This window comes from Sycon ciliatum, chromosome 4 (assembly GCF_964019385.1).
Source record: "Sycon ciliatum chromosome 4, ocSycCili1.1, whole genome shotgun sequence".
Classification (NCBI taxonomy): Eukaryota; Metazoa; Porifera; class Calcarea; order Leucosolenida; family Sycettidae; genus Sycon; species Sycon ciliatum.
In genome coordinates, this window is record NC_088646.1 from 25965101 (window position 1) to 25982884 (window position 17784).

A 17784-nucleotide genomic window follows, 5' to 3' on the forward strand; every position below is an offset into this window, starting at 1 on the left:
AGTACATGATGATACAGTACATCACCCCGACTGCTCCCAGTCCTATACCTACAAAGTCCTCGTATTTTTTTTATTTTTGTCTTCCGTTGCCTCCCCTCTCTGTCAATCACTGAATCAGTGTCCCTTGGAGGATGGCATGTTCGTAGGGCTGCCTCAGCCTACCTGCGGGCAGGCGACACGTCCCCTGCGTGTCTCCTTCGCCTGCGCTGCCGAACGGTCTAGCTCTTCCATCCCAAAGTCTCTGGAATGAGCTGCACTACATTGTAAACTGTCTAGAGTCTTTAGCTCCCCCGCACGGGCTGAGGCTGAGACGCACCCCGGGTTACGTGATCTTGGAGAAGGAAAGCTCGCGGTAAAGGTATAGTTTAGGGTCCCAAATTATTTTAGTGGGTCAGCATGCTCTACAGAGTCCCAGGCATGCACATTACACATAGCCATAGGCCTTGGCCACAACTGACATCGAATACGATGTGGATGGACAACCACTGGTGTATGCAAAATCACCTTACGATGCGAACGAAGACGGCGCAAAGGACCATGAAAATCGCCTAAGTTTGAAGCTCGGTGATGCCGTGCGTGTCTTGAACACCTCCATGGGCAAGGGATGGTGGTGGGTAGAAGTCAAAATATTCGTCGTTCTGCCAGGAGGCTTCCTCCGCGCCGCGCAGGTCATCCTCAGTGCCAAGGAATGATGATGGAACGTAGCCAGACTCGCCATCGACTTCTACCCACCACCATCCCTTGCCCATGGAGGTGTTCAAGACACGCACGGCATCACCGAGCTTCAAACTCAGGCGATTTTCATGGTCCTTTGCGCCGTCTTCGTTCGCATCGTAAGGTGATTTTGCATACACCAGTGGTTGTCCATCCACATCGTATTCGATGTCAGTTGTGGCCAAGGCCTATGGCTATGTGTAATGTACATGCCTGGGACTCTGTAGAGCATGCTGACCCACTAAAATAATTTGGGACCCTAAACTATACCTTTACCAAGCTCGCGAATGATTTCGTTGTTGCCTTGCTGGTACGAATCGGAGAATCGTCTCTCCGATGAGAAGCCTGTGCCCGGCGCGAACTAAATGTAGAAGAATACAATGTCATGTACAACAAGAAGAAAATCGATTCTGGGAAAGTGTGACTTTCGTGATACGTGTATGAGATAATGCCTGCACTCTGCAGTATTCATTCGACTTGTTTTGCTACTACGGAGCATCAGCAAATCGAATTTTCGATTTGATTATTCGAATGGCAAAAAGAAAATCAGAGAGAAAATTCGAATGAAAAAGAGGTTCAGCATGTAGCGCAGTCCAGTATTTTCGAATCGAGTTTTTTTTAGCTTGAGCAGTTGAGGACTGGGATTTTGAGATGTGCAATGAACGGAGTTGCTGTTGTTTCTCATTACCTTTGGGGATGACGCGAAGCGGCGGATGCTTCATCCGATTCAGGCTACTGGCGATAGGATCTCTCTTGGAGACCCCTTGAAAAGGCGGATCTCGGCCGAGCTCCTCCGCTATCCCTTGCATATCAGGAGACCCGCGGACGAATAGGTGAGGGTGGGCCCTACACTGCCTCAGCAGAATGAGATCCATGGTAAGGTCGACCCTCAAATATTTGGCACACTTTGAGTTGCCCTCTCCCTGCGGGGAACTCACCATAGACGCAGATGCCGAGACAACGCCAGCAGGGCTACTGCAGTACTGGGAGCAGGAGGCATACCGGGGCTGGTAGTTGGTGACAAAGCCATGATTCCAGGATACTTGAAATGAAACAAAATGCACACTTGATAAAACTTTTCACAGTTCGAGAGAGAGGAAAGCGTCAAGATTGACAAGAAGTCAGGTTGAGCATCTATCCGTTTTTGTTTCGCTCTGTAAAGAGCACTTAGGGTTCCCTGTAACAAGACGGCAACGTCTGTAGGGCCTTCCCTATCAAAATAATAAATTCTACTACTACTACTACTACTAAGTCCGGACTAGTACTTTAGTAAGAACTAGTAGCTACATGTACATGCGCAAGAATGAGTACTCGTAGTGCGCCGTGTACTAGATTGTAGAGCACGTGCGGAGCATTCGAAAAGTATTCGAAAAGTATTTTCTGTTTGCGGGCATTTTTCAGTCGAACAAAGCCCTAGTTTCGACTGATTGAGTGCTTTTCGTGACGATTCTCGAATTTCATTCGAATATTCGATTTGCTGATGCTCCGTACTTTCCGAAACCATTCTCTCTTTTTTTTTTTTTTTTTTTTAATTTCGGCCAGTCGGCTACTATCATTTTCGTCTTGGGGGCTAGACAAGGGGAAGTAGCCATTTTTTTTTTTTTTTTTTTTTTTTTTTTACTTGAAACCACGCACCCAATTCGTAAAAGAAGCCCATGTCGGGGCGTGAGCCCGCCTTTCGGCACCGGGAGTTGCAGCTCGCTCGACTTGACTCTACTGAGTGCAGAGGACCCACACCTTGATCTGGTGACCTGCGTCGTGGGGATTTTGCAGTTTTTTATTATTTATTTATTTTATACGAAAGTCCACTATATTCCCGAATATGTGCGAGAAGTGGTGGCGGGGCCAGGCTGCTCTGCCGACCTCAAAGGTCTCGGCGTCTACGCAGACAAAGCGCGCCATAATGCAGTAAAACCATGTAGAGAGGAGGAAGAGGGGAAATGAATAATACTATTAATAGTGAGAAACAAGGACAATGGGTAGATGGTCGTGAGAGAAGCAGAGTGAAAGATAACGTCACATTGTGGTAAGGGGGGGGGGGGGGCGGGGGGGGGGGGATGCTAGTGAGGCACTGGTCTAAACCGTTTCATAGGGCGTCGGTGGCTGCTTGCCAGTTCAGGTGCAGCAGATACTTGTTGCATTTTTCTTTGAATGATTGGAGCTGGCTGGGTTGCGGCCGTGCTGGTAGAATGGTCGCTGGTAGGCTGTTCCACAAGGGAATAATGCAGTCTGGGTAGGAACCCTGGAGGCTGCTACGAATGCGCACGGGCAGCGTCGACTTGAGCTGGAGCGGGTGGCAGTGGGCAGTCTCCGTGGCTAACCTAGTGGATCGACCACCCACTGGGCGGGGATTGGCTGGAGGTGGGAGGATGGGCTTCAGGGGGCTTGTTGTTGGAAGGTAAGACAGCTTGAACGTGAACGAAAGCGCAGCAACCAGTCGGCGGTGTTTCAGGCTGGGGAGCCAGGCGCCTGGGCCAATCACCTTCAGTGCCTTGTGCTGGATTTTGTCCAGTCTGGATGTACCTGACCCCATCCACACCAGGCAGCAGTATTCCATTGTTGGCCGCACGAAGCCTTTGTAGACTGCCGTGCGGCCGCTGGAGTCCAACAGGGGCGCAACCTTTCTCAGGAAGTGTAGGCGTTGGGCAGCCTTTGAGGCCACGGCCCGGAGGTGTGCTGCGTAGGACAGTTGCGAGTCGAATGCTATGCCCAGAAGTTTAATTTCCTTCCCTTCAGGAACAGTCACTCCATTGAAGAGCACTGGTGGGAACGCTGGGGGAGGCTTGCGGTGGTCGATGATGAGGGCCTGAGATTTGGATGGCTCGAAGGTGACCTTCCACTTGGAACCCCAGTGGGAGACGGCGTCCACTGCTTCCTGGAGTTGTGCTGCAGAGTCGGATATGCTGGCGGTGGCAGAGATGCACTGATACAGTGTCGTGTCATCTGCATACGTGGCAAGCTCAGCACCAGCAGGCAAGGTGTCCTCGCAGTCATTTACGTACAGGAGGAATAACGTTGGTCCAAGGATGCTACCTTGTGGTACCCCTGCTTGGATATGGTGCAGGGAGGACTCTTGGCCGCCCACAACAGCCTGCAGGCGCCGGTTGTGCAGGTAGCTTTCCAGCCATCCGAGAAGCGGGCCGTCTAGACCGTACACGGAAGCCTTATGCAGCAGGCCAGCATGGCTGACTTTATCAAAGGCGCCTGCTATGTCTATCGCCAAAACATGGGCGGCTCCTCCTAGGCCGGCTGCTCGGGACCATTCACAGTGGAGCTTGGTTAAGACGTCGGCTGTGCTCAGGCCCTTTCTGAACCCGAACTGTTTCGCAGAGATGACATTGTGGGACTCCACGAAACTGGTTATCTGACGATTGACAATTGTTTCCATCACTTTGGATATGATAGACAGCAGAGACACAGGTCTGTAGTGTTGAGGCAGGTTCTTGGATTTCTTCTTGTGAATGGGTGTGACTCTAGCTGTCTTCCAGGATGTCGGCATAACCATGCTGTAGAAGCTAAGGGAGAACAGTTTGGAGAGTGGCTTACTTAGGGGGTCGGCACACATCTTCAGAACTCGCGCGGGAATGCAATCCGGTCCAGTAGCTTTCGATGTATTTAGGCGCCGGAGTTCTCTCTTGACAGTGGCAGGGCGGAACCGAACCGTTGAGAGCTTTTCAGCCGTGCGCTGAGCAACGTGGGGGAAATCAGTCGCTGGTTGGTTGGCGGGGAAGTCGTCGGCGCCCAGGCTGCACTTTGAGGCGAAATACTGCCCAAAACACTCAGCTTTTTCGGCATTCGATACGCATTCCAAACCAGGCTGCGGCGTAAGAGTTGGGATGGACGTGTTTCTGCTGCTGCCACCTGCTTGCTTGATGGTAGACCACCACGAGCGGTCACTCAGGCTAGCTTTGGAGAGCTTAGTACGCAGGGTAGCCAGGCGCTAGGCGGGCCGCCTTGGCATGCTGGAGGATGTCATTACAACGTAGAGTGGCAGTCAGATGTGGGGCTCGAACCCGCGACCTCTCGGGTCGCAGGCAAGTGCAGTACCCAATGTACTACCGCGGGGAGCCCCAACTTCTAGTATTCTCTTCTACAATTGTAGTTGGCCTCTGTACCTGCATAGACCTCATTCGCGGGAGGATACTGTACCGGTATGATGCATTTGGAGTGTGTACTGAGCAAGATGTTGTGTAGTCAGGAGGTGCAACAACTAGCACAATGCGGATTGATCTACGGATAGCATGCAATATTTCAATCCTTGGCTTTCCATCAGAGTCCTACTTTAACATGGAGTTCGGAATATTGTGTGTTCGTACTTTCAAGCCGTCAAGACTGCAAGAGACAAAATGCGCAATAAGTAATGTCATGTATCCCCCATACGGATATCATCTCTGGGATCTATGCCTAGAAAACCACTTCGAACTCCCTCTCTAAACCTAGCCATCTTCTGAGAAACCCGACCGAAATCCTAGTCTCCTCCACATTACCAAGAATCAATCCAAGCCCACCCCTGTGGAAAACGTCTGCAGCGAGAATGGAAGAAATATTCTCAAATCACTCTTGTAAAGTTGTTTAGTGCAAGAAATACAGAATTCTTGATTGCGATTCTTGTCAAAAGATGCTCAAAACTGTTTCAATGAACAGTAGACTCCGCGATCCGTGCTGCTGCTGCTAATAGAAGATCTGCAAAAGCCCTAGTTGGTGTTGATGAGTACACATTTCAGGTGCGTGAAAACAGGTAATTTCAACGACATGTGCATAGATTCATGGTGTGTCGAAGTGAGCGAGTTTACCATGCAGTGTACTGGCGTGTGATAGCAGTGCATGAATCATAGTCAATGCCAGCATACTCCAGCATTGAAAAATGGCAGGTGCGATGAAGGTAGAGGTTGCAGCTGGGTGGATGTGTCCAATCACTGCTCTAGAAGATAGGCGCTAACTTGCGGACGGGTTCCTTCTCCACGAGGTGTTCATCTTGCACTGTGGCTTCTGTCAGTTGGGCGATTACTCTCCTCAGATTCTTGATGTTGTCCATGTGGTAGCGATGCGTTTGCCTACGGCTGTCACGAATAAAGCCAAGCTGTGCTTCTTTGATGAGGTCAGTGACGCCAAATGCAAAGATCTCCACACCCATCCCCTCGAGTTCTTCTACATCTGCTGCTCGGTTTTCTGTACCATCCGTTACGACCAGGACAGCCTTACGACTGCATTCCCTGGAGCCCATTTCCGGCTGGCGGAATACTTGCAATGCAGCCTGAAAGCCTTCATGAATTCGGGTTATGCCACCGGAGCCGCCGACTTTTTCGAACTTTTCTTTATAACATACCTTGCTGCGACATTCGTTGAAGTTGACCTCGATTTTCGCGTGTCTTGCGAACGTAATCAGAGCAACACGAGTCGAGTTCTCAGCCACACTGGGGATTGTCTGGTTGATCAGTTTAATCATGCTAGTGCGGAGCATTTTGAAGTCCCCGTCTCTCAGGCTTCCCGACCGGTCCAGCATGATCAGGAAGTCAACTGGAAGTTGAGCTGGGTCTGGATGACATCGGAGTGGCAGGCCCTCATCAGATAAGAGTGAATGTGGGTCATGGGCCGATGGTTCAGGGTGCCTGCCGAACAAGTGGTCGATGACGAAATATTGAAATGCGTCTCGGACTTCAATGGGCGCGGCTACTCCGCCTGTAATCACCAACAAAAAAGCCGGAGCCAATGTATAGGTTAGAGCAGTGCAGTAACCTTGGTAACTGCTGTTCATTGGCCGTATGTACATGATGAGTGTACGTAGTCGGACACATTACATTGCAAGATCAGGTTTCTCTCAGAGTGAACGGTGTCACTGTGCACACAAAAGACCCTAATTTGCCTAAATAACACAACATACGATTTGGCAGACAATGGCAAACTAGTACTTCAAAACTCATGTCTTGTATTGTCTCCCACCCACATTGACTTCGGAATCGTCTGTCCATGTATTCAAGAAAGAGCTGCGCAAACATTCCTGTAAGTATTCAGGTCTACTCGCATAGTAGTCCCCCTCTCCCCCCCCCCCCCCCTTTCCCAATCTGTACTCTCCATCATCCTTCAATGCGACTGACCCCTCGATAGGCGGCCAGCCTTTGGGTCATCCTAATAAAGTTATTATTATTATTATTTAAAAATTCGACGAGGAGACAATAATTTTAATATGGCAATAAGTAGGACGAGCTGAAGCGACATGTGGACTACTTTATTAACAATGTAAGCGATGGAGACGATGCAAGAAACAGCCTAAAGGGTAAGGAAAAATACATGTAAGAAGAAAAAGGCAATGGAAAAAAAGATGATTCGAACAAGTTTTCGTTTGTATCAAACAACACACTCCACTTCACATCCTTCCACCCAGTGCGCAATCTGAGAGGCCCAAACGCGGGAGGCCTAGGAAAAACCCATCACCTAGACGGCAGGATAGTTCCCTGCCGCTGTCTGCCGCTCCCCCTCTGACATCTGTGTTGGACGGGCTGGAGCTTGGCAGCTCTTTGGAGGTGCGTGCGGAACCGCCACTGGTGCAGCCCTCGGGTGTGCCTAAGTCTGTGCCTCTGGGTGCTTTGCATGGGGCTGTGCCTCGAGTGGTGACAGCACCTCTGCCTCCCCCTTACCCTCCTCCTTCGAGGTCTGTGTTGGTGGGGAGCACCCGCGGCGGTCGATTTGTCCCACCGGAACCAGAGCTGGATTCAACAGAAAGACCTACAACCATGGCTGCAACAACAACACCAGCTTCACATCCAACAACAACACCAGGTTCACATCCAACAACAACAACAACTAATCCACAAAACAAAGCAGCAAATGACAGACCACGGAGATCTACAGCAGATTACAACCGGACCTATGAATTCACGGTAAAAATACAAAGGAAACAATCGGAAAGGACGACGACTGACGTGAAGGCAACGGCATTCAGGGTTGGCGTGGGTGGTGAAGATGAGACGCAGGACGATGCAAGTGAGGAGGAGAGTCAAACCGCGGTGGATGACGGAGCAGGTTCTGATTCGGACAGTGAGGGAGAAGGTGAGCTGAGTGAGGGTGAGAGTGAGTGTGAGGGTGTGCGCGTGAGTCGAGATTGTGTGCGTCCGTCTCGTAATAACAAGTCTTCAGTATACAATCATTTGGTTTCTAGTACTGACTGTTGTCGTACTTATTCTGATTCCTGTTTTTCTGTTTTGTGCCGTGCTCGTCATGGTTATCTTTTGCAGTTACAAGTTTTGGAAGCTGTTTGTCAGCGCATTCATAAGCCGAATTTGTGTGTCCAGAAAGATAGTGTTATTACCCTAAAATTGTTCAAATAATGTTCTGTTGTGTAGTGTGGCAACGTTGTTGCCACTTGTGCCTAAATGTGTTTTGTCACCTTCTTGTATAATTATTGTTATTATTATCATTCGTTCTCACTTTTGTTTTGTTTTTGTTGCTGATACACACCTGTCACGCTTAGTTCTTACTTGTATACCCTTGTTTTCTGCACACTTTTGTGAGAAATCGCACCTCGATATTCCAGTGCTGTTATTGTATCGTGTCACCCTACCTTGATTGCTATATTATTTCCTTTGTTCTCATTTTGTTCTTTAGTACAACGGTGATTCCTGAAGAGTGTTGTACGAAAACTTGTTCGAATCATCTTTTTTTCCATTGCCTTTTTCTTCTTACATGTATTTTTCCTTACCCTTTAGGCTGTTTCTTGCATCGTCTCCATCGCTTACATTGTTAATAAAGTAGTCCACATGTCGCTTCAGCTCGTCCTACTTATTGCCATATTAAAATTATTATTATTATTATTTATTATTAACTGGTTTGAGGGACCAAAGAGGGGTAGGCAAGCGCAATGAAAATGAGCACAAGCTACAGTACCAATGGAACAAAAATTAGACCGCTTTGTCAAATATCCTACTGGTCTCGTCATCGTCCAGTAACAATCGACATTCTTTGTTCCGTTGAGGGAAAGAGTTATTATTATATTAAAGTAAGGAACAAACTCTGAAGGAGATATAAAAAAACCAGTAAATCCACTCCACAATGTCCACATACAATCATAGACTTTCAGCCGATCAGCTCCACAATGCAATTTGCCATTTGGACCCACCCACTACACTCTCACATCATCACCATACCGAAGACAATGCTATAATTGCGTAGCGAATGATCTTCTCTCTCTGCCCAGTGTTTATAGACTTGAGAAAAGAGCGATGCGAAGCCAAGGGTTTATAGTAAAGAAAAAAGGCCTCTTTTTATCCTTGGCTCTCCATCCGAGTCCATTCTTGCACACCTGAGAAGATAGGGTTTTTGTCTTTTTGAGAAGAAATCTATTCTTGCATAAACCCAATGTTGAAGGGTGCATTCTACTTACTGCATCTCCACGAGTCTCCGGTTGACAGAACCAAAGACCACAACCGGTGGTTGTGGCCTTTGGTTTCTACTTTACAGTAATGAGATCACCAAAGGTAGTTTAAAAGTGCCAAACGTTTCCTCAAAATCCGTTTACACTTTAATACGTATGGTAATCTCAATATTAATGTAACCTGCGCAGAAAAGTATTGCTTGCAACAGCACAAGATTCTAGGCTATAGTTTTCTCAGAGGTAGATCACTAGCAGCTCTTTTCTATTTTATGAAAGTGCATATGCCTATGTAGAATGGAAGAGAACAACAACAACACCACCACCACCAACAACAACACCAACAACAACCACAGGCCATCGTGAGAATAAAAGATTTCAACAACACGTCCACCTTTTGCATCGCATCAAATGACCAACATTTTTTCACGCTTTAAAGTTAAACATAATACTCTTCGCACATTCTTTGCACCACAATTATGCCCCACCACATATACTCTCGCTGCATACCCCTCGCAGCGTGCAACCCTCGTATAATTTACGTCGCTCTCGTACTTGGCACTTGCCAGCTCCGAGGACTGATCGTTGTCTCCATTCTCCCCTGTACAAGGCCCTTCATTACTTTTTGCTTGCCCACCCAGCTTCGCGAAATCCCTTCTCGTACGCTCTTCAAATCCCAGATATCCCTGCAGTTCCACAACTCTGTATGCTCGTGTAGCGACCACCCCTGCCCGTACAGTTAATCCCTGCCCACCCAATTCTTCCTCACTCTTTCTCCTCTCTCACACTATAATTATACTATTATCTATTATTGGCCACTGGCTATCGTGAGAATAAAGATTTGAAACAACAACCACAACAACAACAACAGCAACCACAACAACAACAACAACCACAACCACAACCACAACCACAACAACCACAACCACAACCACAACCACAACAACCACAACAACAACAACAACAACAACAACAACAACAACAACAACAACAACAACAACAACAACAACAACAACAACAACAACAACAACAACAACAACAACAACAACAACAACAACAACAACAACAACAACAACAACAACAACAACAACAACAACAACAACAACAACAACAACAACAACAACAACAACAACAACAACAACAACAACAACAACAACAACAACAACAACAACAACAACAACAACAACAACAACAACAACAACAACAACAACAACAACAACAACAACAACAACAACAACAACAACAACAACAACAACAACAACAACAACAACAACAACAACAACAACAACAACAACAACAACAACAACAACAACAACAACAACAACAACAACAACAACAACCACAACAACAACTTGAGAACATAGTGCACTACAAAGGGCGTATAGATGTGCTATAAAAATCTGTGCTGCTTGCTGTCTGTATGCCCTGGATATAGTGCATGTATAGGTTATGATTCCGAGACATGTAGCCCGATGAGCCGCTGCCAGCGCATCCGCACGTCGCCCCTACCTCCCTAAGGTTTGCTTGTCTTGTCACTTCTACTGTCCGCTCTCCTCAATATAATATGCGCATATAATATACCGGCAGTAGGGCTGTGTTTGCTCGTGAACAAAATGCCGGATAAGGTGATTTCTAAGCGTATGGCTTTGAATCCCGACCTGTTACTGTTCATGAAATCTATTGTTCCTCTTTAGAGCTTTTTATTAATTAATCTGAAGTGTTGGGGGGGGGGGGGCAGTCTTGATCCAGCAGAAGGCAACAGAAATTGCCAAGCTGTAGATGGTGTGTTAAATACAACCTCGTCAGGCTGTTTTATGGCCTCGCATAATGGTACAAAATACCACCTAAAGAAAGGTACCAGTAGATGCAGGGAGAAACATAACATTCCTCACTTGCAGAGTTTTATGTGCAACACATGGAATATGTACACACATGACGTACCACACATACATCACACATTATTAGTATTAGCAGATTGCTTTATGTACTCACATGCATGCCGGAATTCCACCAAATCTGAATCGCAGTGTTCTGCTGCAGCAAGAGTGCGAAACTTGCGAGTGCGACGGCGCACACCGCAGTCATCCGTCATGATGTTGGCGTCTTTCAACGTCCATGGCGTCCAGTTGGTCAGTGAGGTGGCGCAGTTGATTTCGGATTCCGCCTCCAGGTCCAGCTCTGCGAGTAGGCTGCTGGAAGCGCTGCCAGTGATGGAGTCCTCGGTATGTTGTAGCGGACTACAGTGTGTAAGCCGGCCGCAGACAAGCAGCAGTATGGTCACGATGGAACGGGAAGCCATGCTAATCTTCAACTTGAGCAGATTGTCTGCCTAACGTTTGCTGCAGCTATGCATAAAAGAAGAGAAAAGAAGATGACAGGATCGAGTGTGTTACGACATTGGGAGATACATTCGGGTCATTCCTAGGTGGGTCTATTTTTTCACTACGGGAGGAGCCGCTACAAATACTGCAAATACGTGTACAAGCTAAGTTACCTAAGTTACCTGGCAAGAAATGTAATGAAAGAACCCAGTACTGAAGCATCCGATTGAGGAAGTGAAAGAGGAAAATAGAATTGGCTATCAATGCCCGTTTGAAAATGTCACTTACGTTGATTTTGGACTGTGCCTCTGTCCTGTTTGACAGACGGTAAGAAGTGGAAGCTTCCTCCGGGTCGCTTCTTTTATATCTGGGAAAGACGCAGCTTGCCGGCGAGAGACACTTGCCGGACGTAAGTAGCAGGGTTCACAATACGAACCCTTATCCTGACGTGTCATAGAGCTAGAGAGCCAGGTAGGGTGTCCAGTGCACAGTATCTGAGAGTTCTAGATGGTTGCAACGATTCCCCGAAAGACAATACAGGACCCCTCATCCCACAGTGTCACGCTTTGTTATTCAGGGAGCCGGGTAGGGTGATATGCGCTCTACATGAGGGTTCTAGATGGTCACATTATTCCCCAGGAGGATAATACAGGAATCCAGTCGATCCTCAACTGGCCCAAGGGTCGCTGTTGGCTATTCAGGGAGCCAGGTAGGTTGACGCGCGCCCTATAACTGTCCGAGGATTCTAGGTTGATGTGTTTTCATTTTGTAAGTCAAATACAACCCTACCGATGGCGAATGACACAGGAGAGAGACCAGGGATCACTACTATTTGGGGCTAGACAGAGAGAAACAGAGAGAGGGAGAGTAAGTTACATTAATTTTATAAAGACAGGTAAGTCTAACAAATGAGGACTGAGACCTCAACAACAGGGTTTGCATACCTGAAAGCAGGAAAGTCAGTCTAGATTTCATGTCTAGATTTCATGCGCACATGGAGATAAATGCGCAGAATTTTTGTAATGAGATGAAAAGCAGAAATATTAAGAAAAGATGAAATGAAAGCTTGCTCACAACCCCGCCCATGCCCAGCCTTGCGACCTGGGAATGGTGGATTAAGAACCCGGGTTCAACGCTCGAGCAGGTGCTCTCCACTCAATGTGTTCACAGCAACTGTAAGGACCTCATAGGAGAGAGGGAGAGAGGGAGAGAGGGAGAGAGAGAGAGAGAGAGAGACAGAGAGACAGAGAGAGAGAGAGAGAGAGAGAGAGAGAGAGAGAGAGAGAGAGAGAGAGAGAGAGAGAGAGAGAGAGAGAGAGAGATAGAGATAGAGAGAGAGAGAGAGAGAGAGAGAGAGAGAGAGAGAGAGAGAGAGAGAGAGAGAGAGAGAGAGAGAGAGAGGAGAGAGAGAGAGAGAGAGAGAGAGAGAGAGAGAGAGAGAGAGAGAGACACACACAGAGAGAGAGAGAGAGAGAGAGAGAGAGAGAGAGAGATAGATAGAGAGAGAGAGAGAGAGAGAGAGAGAGAGAGAGAGAGAGAGAGAGAGAGAGAGAGAGAGAGAGAGAGAGAGAGAGAGAGAGAGAGAGAGAGAGCGAGAGAGAGAGAGAGAGGAGAGAGAGAGAGAGAGAGAGAGAGAGAGAGAGAGAGAGAGAGAGAGAGAGAGAGAGAGAGAGAGAGAGAGAGAGAGAGAGAGAGAGGGAGAGAGAGAGAGAGAGAGAGAGAGAGAGAGAGAGAGAGAGAGAGAGAGAGAGAGAGAGAGAGAGAGAGAGAGAGAGAAACACACACACCATTTTCTCAACTTTGAGGCGCCATAAGTACAACAAAGTGATATGTATCCCCCGGCCCCGCGTGCCAAAGCATAATAATTATGAGGATTTCGCGAGCATAATGAGAGAATCCATGAAAGCATAATTCCATGATTTCGCGAGCATGATCCAATAGTCACTATTTTGCTATTCAGTTATGGAGCCAAGTAGAGTAACGCGTGCACTGTCCGCCAATGCAGGACACAGGCCGGATTGGAGGCATTGTGCTAATATCTGTCAAGACTACATATTTCCTGGGTTGCTCTATCTTCGGACAGCTCTTTGTTTTTAAGACCACAGCCCTCCTGAAACAGATGTGGAGGACAACATAAGAAGGCGTTACTCCCTGTTTGTGCTGCGACTTTAAATAAAATTCAATAAGAAGAACCAGAGACCAGAGAGAGAGAGAGAGAGAGTGAAAAGGGGAGGTAGTGATACGTAGATCTACGACTCCCCGATTGAGACGCTCCCCGGCTTCATCCGAATTCTCGCGCCTTCTCCTAGCATTAGGGAGGTTTAGTCCCACGTAATCCGTGGGTACTTTACGTGGGTGTACCACGTGATACTCAGTGACCCACGTACAGACCTTTTCTGATTCACGACATACCGTGTATGGAGGCTCACCCACGTTCCGCCAGAACGTGGGTGAAAATCAGAATGGAGCGCATTGTGCGAGCTGTGAGGGTGCTCAGCTGAAGAAGTTTCCGAAGCACGAAATCAAAATATTAGATGAGCTTCTAAGGCCGGGGTAGCTTCGTCTTTGACCAGGTTTTGGCCTTTAGCTTTATGCTTTTGTTTGTTCCGTGTGACTAAACACAACATTGCAACGTGGGTGCCCTTCATCCACTTTACGTGGATCACCCACGTACGCGTTTCCGTTACGTGGGAACTAAACCTCCCTATTATGAAAGGGATACGTGTCACGTGCAGTATGGACCTGTGCATGTGCACAGCGTGCTCCTCGATCCTCACCGGTCACCGCCTTACTTATTATTATTATAGACAACACCTCATGGCATGAGAAGAAAAACAGCCAGTACGGGAGATGTGGGTGTTAACCAACCATGGTGAATAAAAGAAGAAATGTAATGGTCAAGACGGAGAAGCATGGGAGGGACAGGTGATGGTGAATCTAGTGAGCAGATTTAAATGCGTCCAGGGTACTGGCATTGCGCGTAGTAGCGGGCAGCGCAAGCCAAGCAGAGTAAGCAACAAAGAGTGGAGAGCGTACAAGGGAGGACGTTTTAGCCAAGGGGAGGGCAACAGAGCATCTTGTCTGGGAGCCATCTCTGATTCGGAACCAGTTATACACGTTAAGATGAGGAGGATGTAGAGCTAGTTTAAACTTGTGAGCAAAAGTGCAAATTAATTTTTGACGGTGGGTCGACAGTGGGCAAGCATTTGCAAGGACATACAGGGAAGCAGAAGAGTAGAGAGGGGGTAGACTAAACAGGATACGAAGAAGTTTTCTATGGTGGATTTCGAGATGCTCAGCGAGAACCGAGGACAAGCCACACCAGCTAACAGCAGCGTACATGAAAAGAGGCAGTATGTACAGTTTGTAAAACAAAATTTTACATTTGAAAGGAAGATGGAAACAATGGGGACGTATAACACCTAGGGCAGAGCTTGAACGGCTGCAAAGAGCATCAATATGGAAAGACCAAGAGAGACGATCATCAAGCATTATTCCCAGGTGTTTATGGTTGGAAACAACCTTTATGGGTTCTGGGAAATCAGGATGGTGTAAAAGTGACATGGATGAGATTGGGGGAAGGAACATTATTTCTGTTTTAGTCAGGTTGGGTCTAAGTCGCCATGTTTGCATCCAGCGTAGGACACTGCATATCTGAGCCGACACTCGAGGTACAAGAGCCGCTGAGGACGAGGATGCTGACAGTAGGGTTGTATCATCAGCAAATAACGAGACACCTGGGTCTATAGAGGGTAAATCATTTACGTATGCTACGAACAAAAGAGGTCCAAGTATGGAGCCTTGGGGAACTCCAGAAGACACTGGTAGAGGATCAGAGTTGATGGAGAGGGCAGAAACAAACTGTGATCGGCTACTCAGATAGGACTCCAGCCAGGACAGAGCAGGGCCAGACACACCAAAGACAATATGTAGCTTGGCAAGGAGGCCACGATGCCAGACAGTATCAAAGGCCTTTGCCAAGTCAAAGAAACAGAGAGCAATATGGTGTCGAGCATCACGAAGGGTGGCAATGTCTAGACATTGCCACCCTTCGTGATGCTCGACACCATATTGCTCTCTGTTAAAGGCTCCCGATCACAAGCCTCAAACTATCGTCCAATATCTCTTCTCTGCTCCCTTTCAAAAGTATGTGTACTAGACGAGCTAGTTGGTCAGAGGTTGAGTCGTTGCGCCGAAAGCCAGATTGGGAAGGGCTAAGGCATGGTGAAATGTGGCAATACAACTGGTCGTAAAATACCTTTTCACACACTTTTGAAAGGGAGCAGAGAAGAGATATTGGACGATAGTTTGAGGCTTGTGATCGGGAGCCTTTACACTTGTAGATGGGCGTGACCTTAGCGATCTTCCAACGATCAGGAAATACGCCGGAGGAGTAGGAAAGGTTGAATATAAGGCACAGTGGGTACGCCAGAGATGGAGCCAGAACTTTACTTAGTCCTAGATCTACCCACTGGCCAAAACTGGCACAAGGATCAGGAGTAACAGTGAAGGCTCTTCCTTTCATCTTTGCCGATGACATGTGATGACCAGCCTGAAAGGGCAGCCTGCCGGCCATGTGCCGGCAAACTTTCTTCTGCCTGACAAAACAAAGGAAAAAACGTCGGGTTAAATTAATCTGTTTCCATTTCCCTTTCCGACCCCTGATCTCTACGCGCTGCAGTATAGTGTTTCCGGAGTTTTCTGTTTGCTGTTTTCCGGGGCTCCAGTCTCCATACTTGGTGTAGTATCCCTGCCCGACCAATACGGAAGTAGTACGGAACTAATACGGAGCTTTGCCTGATGTATATTTAGTGTATCTCCGTATGTAAGCGTACGGCGTCTGCTGCATTAAAGCGGCTGCGCATTTCTGTTTTAATTAGATTAGATATTTAGCAACGGCAAAGCTAAACCAAGAAGAAGAAGAAGTAGTCAACCTCTAGGTGTGCACCGGAGAGAAAGTCATTTATTTGCCGCTTCTTCTTTAACTTCTAATATATCCTAGGTGTGTACCTAAGAGAATAATAACGAGAGAGCTTGGAAGCTCAGGGCCCTGCGCTATGCTTTGTTGGCTAGCTCATCGTGCATGTTGTTAGAACTGATGGAAATGCTTTTTCCTTTGATTAGCTAAATCATTGTTTTGCAAAAACGTTTCAATGAGATACTGAAGTACAAGTAACGTCTTCTGCATAGCTATGGGACCGGCGCTGACTCTGCCGATGACGGGCGTTCTGGAGTCGACGGGATGTCTGTCCTGACGTTTCCTGGCGATCACGTGCGTTCTTCTTCTTCTTCTTCTTCTTATTATTATTATTATTATACTGACGGCAACTAAAATCCATTCTGATTGCATTTACTCGTCTCCCTACTTCGTATTTCTTTCCAGAAAATCTCCCCATACAGCAGGGAGTCGTTTACATAATATGACTCCCTGCTATACATCTACATGACTGTATATACGTTATAATTATTATGCTATCGGCCTACATGCGATTTCCGGGCTGGTCGACAGGCGGCCCAGCCAGCCTGCTAGTGGGATCTCGGCCTCGCACACAAATCCACACAACATTTAATGTTACTGCACTGAATGCATTCCCCCCATACACTTCGCATATATACTCTTGATGGTACCGTACTCTTGATGATACGGGACAGGTACGGGATAGCGCCAGGCATGTCGATGGCACAAACAAACAAAAATATTGTGGCCAGCTGTCTTTGCTGGTACGGTACAGTACGGGATAGATACAAAATAGCGCCAGGCGTGACACAAACAAACAAACACACAAACAAACACCAAATTAAAGCTGTGTGGACCCTGGCTAGCGCCAGACGTTACTGAAGTAACGTCTTCTGCATAGCTACGGGAATAAAAGATAACTCGTGTTAATTGCACCGCGCCTACCACTCGGCTACCTGTTACACTTGGTACCCTCCTACCAAAATTGTATGTATTGAGCTGCCGGCAGCCCGTCCCAGATGTCAGCCTCTTTTGCTGATGACACTGCTGCTATGACATGATCATGGACGGTGTTCTCAACTTCTTACAGCTGCTCGGAGCCTCCCCATCACCACACCTCCCTATGGCCTTCATACAAACTAGCCTCATCAGTTCGATGATAACATCTTGACTAACTCACGACTGCGCCTGGAGCACACGAGAAGCCCGAACCTTCCACTCGGTAAACCTGCAAGCACCACTCCCTGCTCAATACACAGTGTTTCGGGGAATTCACCACTCATCAGTCGAGTTAGAGTAGGCTAATGAAATGTCTGCTCCGAGAGCACTGCATTATGTAGTGCTCTGGAACCAAAACATCACTACATGTAGGGATATACAATGTATCGACACCAACTAGCTCGGACATTCAGAGCAGACACTTTCTT